Source organism: Gavialis gangeticus, unplaced genomic scaffold, assembly GCF_001723915.1.
Source record: "Gavialis gangeticus isolate Ggan-Ray unplaced genomic scaffold, GavGan_comp1, whole genome shotgun sequence".
NCBI lineage: Eukaryota > Metazoa > Chordata > Crocodylia > Gavialidae > Gavialis > Gavialis gangeticus.
Window position 1 is genome coordinate 32,267,600 of NW_017729006.1, and position 15,815 is coordinate 32,283,414.

Sequence of the window (15,815 nt, forward strand, 5' to 3'; positions counted from 1 at the left end):
AGGCAGTCCATGATGCCAACTTTGTTGGCATCCGCTGTGTGATACACAACTTCCACCTATAGTTAGGGATGCCTTGGAGGGGGACAGGGCTGCCAGTGAGGGCATTGTCACAACCAGCCAGCACATTTCAAAATGCAGGAAGGTGGTGGGCTACTTCCACTAGAGCATCAAGGTGGGCAAGATCCTGCAGGACAAACAGGCAGAGCTGAGCATCCCACAGCACAGAATCATGCAGGATGTGGAAACTCGGTGGAACTCCACATACCTGATGCTCGAAAGGTGGGTCGAGCAACAGAAGGCCATCCGTGAGATGGCCTTGCTCAGGGAGATTGGGATCAGTGGCCTCCTGAACAAAGCTGAGTGGGATACCATCTCCCAGATCTTGGTGGTCCTCAAGCCATTCCTTGAGGCCGCTGACAGCCTCAGTGCTGGCGATGCCCTCCTTAGCCAGGTGATCCCTGTAGTGAGGGAACTTCAGAGCCAAATAGAGAAGTTCCAGGGGATCCATATTCCTGACTGAGGCAAGCTGCTGTCACCAGAGGTGCAGGCACACGCAGGTGTCACAGTGGACGTAGTCTTTCTGGACTTTAGGAAGGCCATCGACACTGTCTCTCATCCCATTCTCATTAAAAAATTAGGCAATTGTGGTGTCAATGCCTACACAGTCAGATGAGTTGTAAATTGGCTGGAGGGCCACACTCAGGGAGTGGTGGTGGATGGGTCATTTTTGACCTGGAGGGATGTGGGCAGTGGGGTTCCCCAGGGCTCGATCCTCGGGCCTGTGCTGTTCAACATCTTCATCGGCGACTTGGATGAGGAGGTAAAAAGCACCTTGTTCAAATTTGTGGATGACATTAAGATGTGGAGAGAAGTGGGCATGCTAGAGGAGAAGGACAGGCTGCAGCTAGATCTGGACAGGTTACAGGGGTGGGCGGATGAGAACAGGATAGGTTTCAAGACTGACAAGTACAAGGTTTTGCACCTGGGGAGGAAGAGCCAGCAGCATACCTACAGGCTGGGGAACTCTCTTCTTGTCAGCACAGAGGCAGAAAAGAATCTTGGAGTCATCATTGATTCCAAGATGAACATGGGTCACCAATGAGGGGACATGGTTAGGAAGCTTAACTGCACCTTGTCATGCATCCACAGATGCATCATGAGGTGATCCTCCCCCTCTATGTGACACTGGTCAGGCAACAGTTGGAGTACTGCGTCCAGTTCTGGGTGCTGCACTTCAGGAGGGTTGTGGCCAGCATTGAGAGGGTCCAGAGGAGGGCCACGTGCATGATCACAGGGGCAGCAAGGCAGGCCCTACGAGGGGAGGCTACAGGACCAGAACCTGTTCAGCCTTCACAAGAGAAGGCTGAGAAGGGATCTGGTGGCTGTCTATAAACTGGCCAAGGGGGACCAGCAGGCAATGGGAGAGTCCCTGTTCCCCAAGCACTACCGGGAGTAACAAGGAATAACATCCATAAGTTGACTGAGCGTAGATTCAGGCTAGATATCGGGAGGCACTACTTCACAGTCAGAGTGGCTAGGATCTGGAACAAACTTCCAAGCCAAGTGGTACTGGCTCCTACCCTGGGGGTCTTCAAAATGAGGCTAGATAATCACCTAGTTGGGGTCATTTGACCTCAGCATTCTTTCCTGCCCAGGGCAGGGGGTCGGACTTGATGATCTGATCCCTTCCAACCCTACCAACTATGAAAGCGGCTGAAGGAGGGCATCAAGAAACAGCTGGATCTGTTGCAGTCTAGTAAGGTCGATGTGCTGGTGGGCGTGTGCGACCTGAGGATGAAGGGGAGTGTCTGTGGCAGCAAAACCCTGGATCACTGGGTGGAGTTGGTGAACAGAGTCAAGGAGGCAGAAAGGCAGAAGCGGGGGGCATGGAAGAGGGGGATCCACTTTCTCGTGCCAGCACTCCATCCACCAGGCAGCCTCTTCCACTACAGGCACTGCCAGTGTGGGCTAAGGGCATGGCTTCCATGTTGAGATCCAGAGGCACCAGACTTCAGCATTGGGCAGGTAGCACCGAGGCCTCAGTGGCTACCTATCTTGCCAAGGATGTGGAGCCACTGCTTTGTGACCCCTTGGCCTGCTAGGCAAGCTGCAGCCACACGTGGTAGGATCTGGCCACTATTGCCTGGGATCACCTGTCCTGTCCACCAACCAGTGTTCCAAGCGAGAGGATGTTCAGCATTACAGGGGATGGTGTGACACCCCACTGCACCTCCTTGTATCCTGGTTTGGTGGAGCAGCTGGTGTTCCTTAAGGTGAACCTCCTGCTGCTGGGGTTCCCCAAGCTCCCTGTGCAGATGGATTGAGTGCCACCCTCCTCAGTCTGTCCACACCTATTTCCTTTTTTTCTTTGGTTTGGTTTCACAACCATTTAATGCCCTGCTCTCAGAGCTGGAGGCAGTACTCACTGTATCACCAGTCAGCAGGGGAAGAACATCTCCCCAGTGAGCTCCCGTGCCAGGACAAACTTGGAGGTATGGGCAGGAGCTATGGGGAAGGAGGAAGCCCCAGGTCCTGGGCATAACCTAAAACTGTACCCTGACAGGGTTGGGATGCCTGGTGGGACTGCCAGTGGCATGGCAGCCCCCAGGAAATGCCAGGACCGCAAACCTTGCTGGTGAAATGCGGGTAGGAGGTGCCTGAAAATCTTAGCCACCACACGTACGCACAGTGCTGGCTAGGGAAAGTCTAGACCTTGTAAGATGTTTGAGACACCTGAGGCTTGCTGGTTGCAGTGGAGTTGTGAGGCTCCAGGTGAGCTTAGCTGCCAGAGATGCCATCTGCGAGGCATGGGGTGCAGTGTAGGGAAGGTATGGAGTGGAATGGATGTCACCCCAAGACATCAGGGGCCTAAATGGGCAGCCTCCTGCCTGGGTAACATCTGAATTGGTTTTCCATCAAGGCATGGCAGGAGAAAGAGGGGTGGGTGTTTGGCCCAAAAACAGGTGGGTGGGCTGAGGTCTAACCAGCATCGGGAAGGTCCCCTGTTACAAGCTACCATCTCTGATGCATTCATCCCACTTTGCCTTAACACACAAGGCAGACAAGGGTCTTTGGGTCAATCTGATATCTTTTAGTAGACCAACTGAATAGTTGGAGAAATATATCTTAGCAAGCTTTCACGTTTAAAAACCCTTCGTCAGGCTGAGGAAGCATCTGCAGCTGGTGTGTGTTCTTTCTAGATGGAAGGAATAGAAAAGAAGCCAGAGGCTGGGATGCAAGCAATAAAGCCAGTCAGTGAAAATGTAAATTGAGGCATCAGGTGGTGAGAGACAGGCTGGGGGGTGGGGGTGGGAAGGGGGATGTAGCAGGTAAAAGTATACAGGTACTTAGGGAGTCAGATGTCAGGCAGGTTATAGTGTGTCATAAATCAAATGTCTATACTGAGTCCATGAGTTTTTGTATCCAGGAGGTTGATGAAGTGATGTTCATAGGCCCATTTGTGAAAACACCAAATCAAATCACTGTCCCTCCGAAATGGCCGAATCCAAATCGGAACAGAGCCATTTCGCACAGCTTTATCAGCTACCCTATTATTCTGCTGTTTAATCAGTGACCCATGTGATTCTAGTTGGATTGTGGAGCCAGCTAAAATATAGTCCTAGCAACCAGATAATCAGCAATATTAGACAGGGAAAATATGACCAAGTGCTGGTGAGGTATAATAAAATCATTCTAAATCCATAAGACCAGGTTAGCCAGCTGGCATGCAAAGATGCTGTCTCCCCCTTCTCAGTCAGGTGGACCCCATTCTCCAGGCAGACCCCATTCTCTTCCCAGTAGTCCTTCTTGGACCACTATTCCATGGTCAAAGAAGCCAATGCCATACTGGTGACATCAGCTATGCAGCCACTTATTGATCTTGGGGGTGCACCTACTCCTACCCAGGGTTGGCTCCTGGGACCACCCAGGCTCCTGTCCTTTTCAGTCTTGTATTCAGAGCTGTGTCATCATGTTTGATCTCCTCAGTGTCACCCCTGGAGGTATCATTAGTGTCCACATGAATGAACAGCATGGGGTAGTAGTCAGACAGGGAACCAGCAGCATCACCTGTTATTAGGGGTGTGCAAAATGGGCCCTATTTGATTTGGATTCGGCCCAAATCAGGGAAAAGTGATTCTATTCATTATTTTGGATCACTGTTCCCGATTTGATTCAACTGAATCTGAATCTGAAGATTGGATTCTGATTCAGAGAATCAGTGATTCAGACATAGATACAGCTTTAAATGTTTTTTCTACATACCTCAAGGTACCAGGCACGGCTTGTGAATACTGCAGTACTGGTGCAGATGGAGCGTCCCACAGGAGCACGGGGAGGTCACCCGCATGCCTGGCGGCAAACCCTGGTAGACTCGGAAGTGGACCGGACATACTTCCGGGAGTGCACAGGGGGGCCCCCCAGGCTCCCCTAGCTCAGCAGTCCACCATGAGTGACCCCGGGTACCCCCCAGACCCAGGAGGCATCAGTTACCAAGCCGGGAGAATGTGGGGGCCCCTCCTGCACTCTCCCCAGCAGACCCGGAAGTAGACTGGAAGTACTTCTGTTCTGGTTCACTTCTGGGTCTGCTGCCAAGCATGCTGGGGAATCCTCTGCACTTCTGTGGGATGCTTCATGCACCCCAGCATCGCAGCATTTACAAGCCACCTGCTACTTAGAGGTATGCAGAAAAACCATTTACAGCTGCGTCTATGTCCGAATTGCCTAATCTTTCCAAATTTCTTCAAATCAATGTGGAGCGTTCTGATTCAATTCGGAGAAAGGGTCCTCTGATTCAATTCGGATGTGGAGATTTGGCCACCAAATCAGGCTGAATCTCCACCGAACCGAATCAGGGACCGAAACTTCGCACAGCCCTACCTGTTCCTTCCTTTTGGTGACAGTAGCCTTGATCTTCCCATCCCTTGGGATACATGGCTTGGCCTCTCCTGCTGGAGTAAGAGTCTTCTTGAACAAGATCCTTTGAACCTGTTCTATGGCTGGGCAGCTGCCACGGTTGCCATCTTCCACCTTCCTGAGTATTTAGGTTTCCTTGTCCTGGTGACAGAGGCAGCCCTGAGATGAGCTAGGGGAATATGTCTCCTGGCCACATACGAATGACCCTTTGAGAGAATGTGTGCAACAGAGGAAGGAATACAAAGAACATAGTGATCTGTAATGGAAGGAGACTGTACAGCTTCATGAACTCCCAAATGTAAGAAAAGGTCACATCAGATCCGCTAGAAGACTGTGCTCTAATAGTGGACCACAATACACCACACAGCAGAATTTAAATAATTTAGCACTAAATGGGAATTTGAACACAATACATCTTCCCCTGGGTATTAACAGAGCACAAGAAAGGTAGAGTTGAAAAGAAAGACAGCCAAGAGCCACTGGCAAAGGCAAAAATAGATAGGAAAGGTATACCTTTGTATACTTGTCCCCTGGGACTTGAAAGTAGCCCCACACAGTGACTGATAGGCATAAGAACCAGAACCATTTCTGCTGAGGGGTAGTCCACTAAGGGGTAGCGGAGAAAAAATCAGGCAGGAAATAGAAACAGTTAAGAGAAGACAAAGCTGAACGTGCAGCCCTTAACAAAGAAAGCAAGGGCCTACCCAGGCCGTTACGTACAGCTGAGCAGACCTGGGTCCATGCATCTGCTAGCTATACATATCAGTAGCAGAAGGCAACAGTCCATTGCAATAGGACACAGGCCACGTGAGGTAGCTGTGGAACCTGGTTAGTGGTGGATATTAACCCAAAGACAACAGCAGTTGTGGAAGCCAGTTGGCATGCTTGGAGGAGGATTTGAAATGAACATATGCATTATTTCATTTGACGCAGCCGAATAAGAACCAAAGTAAATAAGGAACAACAGAATGCCATTGAGTAAATGAACATTGCAACAGGGTGGAGCAAATAATTCCCTCCAGACAATAACACTAACAAGAACTGGGAGGTCTGGTCTGAAGACCAAAACACGAAGATCTCTGAGGTCTAACAAGCCAGAATGTGCTGGTGGGAAAGGGCATGTCCCTATGGTGGATTATGTTCTTTCTTGTAACCTTTGGCTGTAGCAAGCAACAAACACGCAAGCTGCCGCAGCAGCAGCAACCATAATTAATAAAACCATAATTAATAATTTCCATGCAGATTGGAATTAATAAAATTAATTCCAATCTGCATGGAACCCAGAGGTTCATATCCAGCACATGCATGTGAGACCCCCACCTCAAAGTTCTTTTTAAGAGGATGCTACTCCTACAGACTCACCATTACTGTACTGAAAAGGTGAGTGGAGAGGGATGGGAGTGCAGTGGTTTGTGTGAGGATGAAAATCAAATTGATAAAATATATGCAGCAAGTATAAGCAGGATAAATATTACACCGATGTATCTTCTTGATTTTTTATGCATTGAGCCAGAATAAAAAAAGTGAGCAAAGTGGTAATTGAAGGTAAGTTTCTCTGAAGTTGTTGTGCTGCTAGATCCTACCATCAAACCATTATTCATACAAGTTTCTCATTGTTTTTTATGCCAGGGCAGTTGGGGTCCTACTTTGCCCTGATTTTGACAAGCACCCTTAAATGATTCAAAACAGCCTCCTGTAACATATTTGAAAAATAAAAGAAGTTTTTCCATAGGCATTTCTAATCTGTTTCTGTCTTCACAGTTTACATCAGAATAAACCAAACAGAGGAAAAAACATGTTTTTTTCCACTAACACCAAACTTGTGTCCCAAGAGGTGACATGCAGCCTTCTTCCAGAAGGTGTCTGAACTGGCAGGGTTGCTTTGTTGGTCCTCAGTGCTCTTTCTGGCAAAATAAGCGTGATATATGTTTCAAGTGGGTTAAGTAAAGGTTTCATATTCAGAACCGTAATCTGGAGAAACAAGCATTTCATTAGGCAGCTGCCTGGAATCAGCTTAATATTGGAAAGGGGAGAAAGCTTTGAGAAATTTTGCAGTCTCTGAATAGGGCTTTTCTTGTTGTTTCACACAGTTACACTTATGCAGAGATGAGCCTTTCTTAAATGTCAGGCTACATTCTAATTTGTATACATTCCTTAGGCAAGCAAGTTTATTGTGTTTGAAAACCCCAGGCTCAGAAAAATGACACCATCCCTTCAAACCCTGCTGGAGAGCAATTCTCTTGATCGCAGGGGTCTCAGTATTGGGGCAACCTTTGAACCACTTGGTTCATTGGCTGCTGTAGAGGCCCCTTTCTCTTTGCCAGTCCCTGATTTAATAACAAGTTATAGATATTTCCAAGACACCGATAGGGGAGCTCAGATTCTGGATCTGTCAGTCAGCATGTCAGTTCAGTTCCAAAATTCAATCTTCATGACACTCTCCAAGAGCTCAAGGCAATCTGTTTAGTTATCCAGGCTTTTCTGTTGTTGAAAGAAAGGTAGACTGAATTCTTACTGACAATTCCACAGCTGTGTGTTGACAAGCAAAGAGAGATTCCCAGTGTATCCCTTGGGAAGCAGTTGGTGCATATCCTTTTACTGTGAAACTTCACAAGACTTATGGGACATTTTCTCTTCATCTGTGCCTTATACAGCTTTGCTTCACACTGTATTGTGTTAGACACTGGATCTGGATCTTTATGTTTAACCAAATCTTTAAAATATGGTTAAACATTAAGAATTTGACACATTAAGCACAAAATATGAGCAGCATAAATTGCATTAGACACTTTTGTATCCTACTAGGGAATATGCAACATTTTCATCTCATTTTGTGGCAAATATTATACAAAACCTAGTAGAAATCTTTTGGAAATCTAAATAGAAATTTACTGGATTTTGTAATAGTCTTCCAAGGGAAATGTGTGAAAGATCTGGGAGTTGTAAAAGTAGACTGGACAAAGCACTAACAGTAAAAAATTGCCATAGGAAATAATGAAGGCTGGACATAAGATGTGCTAGGTCTTTTGCTTTTTAACATTCTTTGATTTTTCTAGAGGTATTTTCCTTAATGTGTCTTTCAATGACCAGTAAATAATTTAAGCACCCTTACTAAGGAATTGTTTAAAAGAGATGATGAAGGATGATTGGCTTCTTTGCTAATTGCCAAAGAATGCCAACTTCTTTTGAAACTGTACCCCAAAGAGAAACTAAAATGTATTTTAAGTTAGTATAATATTTTTAGAAGTCTGACTCAACAGGTAGGAAATCCCCGTCTCTTCAATTGCTCCTGGCTTATTGATTCACTTCTGGTTTGAGCTTGGATTTTTTGACTTGTAAGAATACAGAGATGTGCAGAGTTGTGTTATCTCTTACCCTGGCCTAGGGGGACAATTCCAGTCTACTAAGCAGCAGCAGCAATGGGAGTTTTTTGTGAAGAAGAAGCTTGAATATATCCACTTTTCTTAAAAGTAAATATACAAACTTCCTTGAACTACCCCTTCTGTAGAATAACTTTATTTTTGTCTGAAGGAGGTCAGGCAGATTTATGATATAAAATGCGGCCTGAGACCTTATAACATGGTTGTGAACTAGTCAGCCACTCATTTGTGCCAAGTAAATTTTGGAAATGATTCTCCTTTGCTGACAGTACCCTCATTACTGATTGTGTAGAGTAATTTATCAGGCATTTCTTAAAATAAACCATTCATTTATGCTAATAGGACTTGGCAGGGAGGAAAAATTGGCAGGACTTGAAGTTCCTAGTGTTTTTCTTTTTTAAAACAAAAACTGTAAAGTTCTAAGCATTTTGAGCAAACCGTTATCAGAGGCAGGCATGCAGTTTATTCAAATGACAACTAATTGCATAATAAATTTTAGATTGAGAGGAAAGGAAAATCATTCCTGTAATAAGTTTACAAAAGCAAATAGTTTGTTAGCATTGTTAAAGCATTGGCATTCATTTCTTATTTCTGCATTCCTCGTTGGCTGAGCTTCTAGTGTTAATGAATCATTGTAGCATCATCTTCATGACTCATCTATTTTTGGTGTCACACCTCATTTTAAAATGTCTCTTTGTTCTTGCTTCTTCATGTAGTCTCCCTCTGATAACTGCTTCTGACTCTGCAGAGATTTTTCATTTCTGCTACAGATTGCGGCTCGAATCCCCCAAACGCTCAGGCACATGAGTAAATTTACATGAGTGGGGAATGCTATAGAGCTTAATGGAAGTACTAACGTGTAAAGTTTCTCACATACGTAAGTGCTCTCAGAAACGGTACTATGGTTCATTGCACAGTATTTAGTTGCTTTCCTTTTGTAGCTGAATGGTTGCTGTCAAGATTGATAAGTCTAATTGTCTCAAACTAATTTTATCAGAATTTTCTTATTCCTGAAAAAATCTATCCACCCAAAATGACCTCCAGAATCTGGAAAAAAAACAAAACAAAAAGAGCTAATCTCTGCTGTACTAATAAAGTGTCAGTTGTTCCACATGGTGATCCACCTTTATACCCAGTACCTGAATAGAGTAACAGGAAAGTCTCTGTTGACTTCAGTGGTCTTTGAATCAGAGGCCCATTAACAAAGGCAAGACTTTTCACATTTCGCAAATTATACACATTATCTGTGGCAAGCCTCTCTGCTTTTGCTGCACTCCACTGATTGCTTTCATGGTAAGTTCAAAATTCTGCTGCATCTAGAGTTAACTCAGTAATATTGTTTTTTACAGAAGTAAATATGGCAGTGGAGAAGTGCCATCAATATTTATCAGATAATTTACCTTGATGATAAATTGAATGTGGCAGCTTGACCCCAAATTTTCTTTGTGCCACAAACACTTGGATTGATATTTTTGTGTGCTTTCTATTTTTGCAGATCAGCTGGCTTAGTGATTATGAACTTCATAATAATATTCAGTTGTCAAGTCCTGAATGAGGAACCCCCAAATTATTATTTATTGTTTGTATTACCACAGTTTCCAGGATTCTCAGTTGTACTGGGTTAGGCACTGTGCAAACACAAATCAAAAAGCCAGAAGTGAAATATCAGATGGATGCAGATGGGGAAAACCACAATCATGTTGGGTAATATTGGTCAACATGATAGGCAGTTGTTACAGCACACCGCTTATCTACCCACTGTCCAGTTTATGATACATATTGCATTTTTTTAATCCAAGAGTGATTTCTGTGAAACTCTGAATTGTTCTTGTTATTTTGAACAACAAGAAAAGTGATGGGGGAACAAACTGATTAGTACAATGTGTAGAATACCTTGTCTGTGTGTTTCAGACCTTTCTTCCCACCTCTTTCTCTTTGTTTTGTTTGGGAACAGCAAGAGATGCAGAGAACTGCTTCTATCTCATAGGATGTTAGCATGGTATTCACAGTTTGGCCTACACTTCCTGCTTGTTCTATTTTCATTTAATGATGTACAGTTGGAGATCTCTTGTTGCTTTTGTGTGTCTATTATCGTGCCTCCCAATGGTATGGAGTTCCGAATGTAAGCTATTCCAGGCATAATACATGTTTGTATGATTTAAGAGACAAAAGCCCTAAGGTAAGGAAAGACCCAGGAGACCTAGATAAAAGTTTAGTAAGGAGAAGCAATAGCAGAAGCCTTAGCATAGCAATGTTCTCAGAGAGAAGAGAGGGCTATCAGTTAGATATCTGCAATGTTTATATAGTTTTGCAAGGTGTATTGGGGAATAAACTGGAAGAATTAGTGTTCCTAGTACAACTGAGGAATTAGGATTATAGAGATGTGATGAGATAGTTCACGTTACTGGAGTATGGTCCTAGATGGTCCTAATTCAGGAAGAACAGACAGGGGATAAAAGCTGTTTCCCTATATATAAAGAGGATGTAAATGTGTTCCAAGGTGGAAGGTAGGCTTGTTGAAAACCTCTGGGTGTAAAGGTCAGAGGCTAAAGCAGCAGATGGGATGTTATGGTGGGTGTCTGCTGTAGGCCACCAAACAAGAAAGAGGTGTATGAGGACTTCTTTAAAAATCTGATGGAAACTTCCAAACCATAAGACATGGTTCTCATGCGAGAATTTAATTATCAGGATATCTGTTGGGAGAGCAATAAAGCACTGCACAAACCAACACATTCTTGGAGTGAGTTGGAGATAGCTGTTTGATACAGATGATGGAGAAACCCCAAAGGGGGAAACACTTCTTGACTTGCTGCTCAAAAAAACAGGGAGGAATTGGTTGAGAATATGGAAGGTAACTTTGGAGACAGTGACCACAAAGTGATACAGTTCAAGGTTATAAGGGGAGGAAGGAAGTAGAGCAGCAGCGTAAGGACACTGGACTTCAGTAAAGCAGACTTTAACAAACTCATGGAACTAGTGGGCAGGATTCCCTGAGATACTCTGAGGGGAAAACGAATCTAGGACAGTTGGCTGTACTTTAAGGATGGCCTTTTAAGGGTGCAGGGGCAAGCTATCCCAATATAATAGAAGACCAGCAATCTTTTCAGTGAATTGAAACACAAAAAGGAACCCTATAGAGTGGAAACTCAGTCATATTATTAGGGAAGAGTATAAGAGTATTGCACAAACCTGTAGGGAAAAAATTAGGAAGGTCACTGCATGATTTGAGATGCAGCTATCAGAGGACATGGCAATAAAAAGGAATTTCACACAAGTATGTCAAAAGTAAGAAGAAGACCAGAGAAACCATAGGCCCCTTACATAATGCAGAAGATAACCTACTAAGAGATGATGCAGAGGCAGCTGAAATATTTAATGCCTTTTTTACTTCAGTCTTCACAAACAGGGGGAGCTACCAGATGACAAGCACAGTTGACAGCAAAGATAGGGAAAAAGCTTAGAGTAATGGCAAAACAGGTAAGGGATTACTTAGAGAAAGTGTATACTTTTAAGTGAACAGGGATGGATAGGATACATCCCAGGGTACCAAAGGAATTGGCTGATGTAATTTCAAGGCCACTAACTATCCTCTTTGCGAACTTGTGGAGGTCAGGTGAGGTCCTGGATAATTGGCAAAGGGCAAATATATCTTTAAGAAATGGAAGGAGGATGATCTAGGGAACTACAAACCAGTCTGACCTCAGTATTTGGAAAGATCATAAAGCAGGTCCTTAAGGAATTTATCATGAAACACCTAGAGGAGAACAAGGTGTTCAGAAACAGCCAGCATGGATTCACCAAGAGCAAGTTATGGCTGTCAACCTGATTTCCATCTATGATAAAGTGACAGTCTCTGTGGATGGGGGGAAGAGCAGTGGATGTGATGTAGCTTGACTTTAGCAGGGCTTTTGACACTGTCTCCCATTCTCATTGACAAGCTAAGGAAATACAGACTAAATGAAAGCACTGTAAGATGCATACATAATGGGATGGATCTTTGTACTCAATGAGTAGTCATCAGTGGCTACATGTCTAGTTGGGAGGAAGCACCAAGTGGGGTTCCCAAGGGGCCTGCCCTGGGTCCAGTGTTGTTTAATATCTTTATTAATGATTTGGATGATGGGATCAAGTGCACACTTAGCTAATTTGCAGATGACACAAAGGTGGGTGGAGTTGAAGACATATTGGAGGATAGGGCTAGGATCAAGAATGACCTAGATAGCCTAGAAAAATGGTCTGCAATCAACCAGAAGAAATTCAACAGACAAGCACAAAGTTCTGCACTTGGGATAGAATAATTGCATGCACAAATAGACTGGGCTAGGCTACAGTACTGCAGAGAAGGGCCTGGGGTTTGCAATAAACCGTAAGCTGAATATGAGCCAACTGTGCTCTTGTTGCAAAAATTGGCCACCAGTACATTGGATTATATTGATATGAGTGTCCCTTGCAAATCAAGGGAAGTGATCACCTGCTCTATTCAGCACTATTGAGATCTCACCCAGAGTCCACAGTATTGTGTCCAGTTTTGGGCCCCACACTTCAAGAAGGATGTAAAGAGGTTGGAAAGAATCCAATGGAGAGTGACAAAAATGATTTAGAGGGCTGGGAAGTATAGCTTATGAGGAAAGGCTGAAAGAATTAGGGTTTTTTTAGGCTGGGAAGAGAAGACTGAGGAGGGATTTGATAGGTCTTCAAATACCTGAAGTTGTTATAGAGAGGCTGGGGTTGGATTTTTCTCTGTGGCCATAGGAGCAGTGGCTTCAAACTGCAGCAGAGGAAATTTAGGTTGGAGATGAGGAGGAACTTTCTGAGCATGAAGGTGGTCAAGCATTGGAACAGGTTACCTAGAGAAGTTGTGGAGTCTTCATCCCTGGATATTTTCATGAGCATTTTGGACAGAAACTTGGCTGGGATGGTTTACTTAGGGGTGATCCTGCCTTGAGCAGGGAGATGGACTAGATGACCTGGTGAGGACCCTTCCAGCCCTACTTTTGTAAGATTGTGGGGCCTCAGTCTGGATTGATGATCCTGAGCTCAGTAGTAATAGATATGACTGAGTAATGTTTTGAGATGAGATGGCTAAATAAAGGCTGCAGGTTGTAATGGAAGATTCTCCCTTGACTCAAAACTCTGGCACAGATTTTTTCTCAGAAGTCTATTTAGCTAGCCTTTGAACACAAGTGTATAATTTGACACCATATAATATTTTTAAGTGACATTGTATGCTATTTTAGAAGCCAGCATAGATATTCCAAACTACAGCACAATTTCAGTGGTTCCATCTGTATTTAGTCTCAGTGCAGCGGAGATAGGACTGCAACTTATTAACACTTGTGAAGTTCTATTTTCAGAATCTTTCATTGGAAAATATAAATGCAAAGCTCAGCAAAATACAAGTTGAAAAGGTTATCTTTTATCTCTTTAAACCAATGGGAAAAATCCTAATCTAATTTGATTTGGATGAGGGTATCATATTTTTTGTCTCCCTACATTTAGAAAATGACTGTTCCTCATTTTTCCCCAGCTGTAAGTAATATGAGTTAAATAGCTCAGTGAAGCAACTATATTATTTACTAGTCAAAAAACATTACAAATGATTGAAGGGTTTTATAAAAGAGGTGGCTCAGAATTGTTCTCATTTGCTTCCAATTGAAAGTTTAATGCCTGTGCCATATGGAAGGGCTAATGCAAATATAAAAGGGAGAAGAACATTAAATAAATACTGTTTTTGTACAAACTTAATTTTTCTATTTGCCTTAGGGAAAGATTTAAAGAAGGAGGTGTGGATGCCTGATTTTAGGTGATTTTTAAGGGGTGTGGTTTTCTGAATGTACCTGCCACCCAACAAACAATCATGTATCTTTAAAACAATTGTCATTTAAAAAAATTCCGGATGGCGTTTCAAATTTAAAAATAGGAAAGTTGATAATAAATTAGACTGATATTGCTGACTTAAAATCTACTCAATTAAAAAAAGAAGCCTTAAAAAAGATAAGCCCATCTGTGAGCCATCCTGCCAATTTTTTTGTGGTTTTACAATCACATTTTCCTGTTTCAATCCTCGTTTCTGTTTGGGAGGCCTGCATTGCCTAGGGGCTGAATTCAAGGAAGCTGTTAAGCACAAGCTTAACTTTGAACATGTGCTTAGTCTCATTAGTTTTGGTGGTACATAGGCCCCTGTTTAGGCACAGTGCTTAACAGGGTAGAGGGTAGAATAATTCTTCAAGCTGCTTTCATTTATGTTAACATTACTGATCTTTGTAACAACATTATGTGTAACAAAATATGACACTATGTGACAAGTATTATTTGACAAAACAAAGCAAAATACATGACAAATAAACTGAATTTTATTTTGAAATAGAAAGTATGCTTTTAAAATGATTGGATTCACAATATTCTACACAAGTCACATGGAGAAATAAGACATGCATAGATTCCTTCAGCTATTTAGCAAAACATATGACACCCCATACTGCTCATGGTATCTTTATGATGAGTGTGGTTTCTGCTTGGGTAATTTTTAGGTTGTTTGTAAACTTTATGATGAAAAAGTATATAAAATATGGACATACAAAAAACTATTAACATCCCTAGGTGTAATTTTCCACCTTGGTTTTTCCACTTTAAAGTAAATAGAAAGATCATGGCATGGGCTAGGAGAACCCCAGGAATAACAGAACCAGAGCTTTCTGTGGTCCTAACTCAAATGCAAAAGGAAAGAAAGTTGAACATTGTGAATCCAATCTGTGGATCAAGGGGAAGTTTGGTGACAGCGACCATGAATTGGTCACCTTCTTACTTCACTGAAGAGCAGGCAAACCCCTCAGTAAAACAAAGTCCTTAACTTTGGGAAAGCTGACTTTTGCAAACTGAGAGAATTGGCCAGTCAGGCAACTGGAGGCCATACCCCCCAGAAAAGGGAGTACATGAGGAATGGTCATCTGTCAAAAACATAATCCTTGAAGCACAGGGCAAAGCTATACCATCTCACAAGAAATGAACTCAACGGGCAAGGAAGGCCCCATCGCTGAATAAGGAACCGTTGGACCTCATTCAGCTCAAAAGACTAGCCTACACCAGCTGGAAAATGGGAAGCATTACCAAAGAGGATTACTCTGCACTCACCCGCACCTGTAGAGAGTGGTCGAGAAAAGCCAACGCGCAAACCAAACTTAGGCTAGCTACGGAAATCAAGAACAACAAAAAGTCCTCCTTCAGATACATGGGAAGTCAGAAAAAGAAAAAGGATAGTGTTGGCCCTTTCTTGGGCATTGGATGTCAGTTGCCCCATTGGGTCTCTCAGGGGCCCAATCTCCTAAATTACATTTTTGCATTGGTTTTGCATCATTGACTCCAAGATGAACATGCGCCGGCAGTGTGGGAAGGCAGTTAGGAAGGCCAACCGCACCTTGTCATGCATCCACAGATGCATCTCAAGCAGGTCCAAAGAGGTGATCCTCCCCCTCTATGCAGCACTGGTCAGACCGCAGTTGGAGTACTGCATCCAGTTCTGGG

At 43.5% G+C, this 15,815-nt stretch overlaps 1 protein-coding gene and 1 long non-coding RNA gene across 2 annotated transcripts in view; one reads left to right on the forward strand and one right to left on the reverse strand.

Annotated features, from left to right (window-relative positions):
* The window catches only part of SUGCT (succinyl-CoA:glutarate-CoA transferase), a 678,860-nt gene that overhangs the window by 602,369 nt on the left and 60,676 nt on the right, over positions 1-15,815 (forward strand). The gene's annotated exons all lie outside the window — the stretch shown is intronic.
* LOC109291872 overlaps positions 15,247-15,815 on the reverse strand; it is an 11,230-nt gene continuing 10,661 nt past the window's right edge. Inside the window, exon 2 of the long non-coding RNA XR_002095970.1 lies at positions 15,247-15,431. This is a non-coding gene — a long non-coding RNA (uncharacterized LOC109291872). The remainder of the gene's footprint in view (positions 15,432-15,815) is intronic.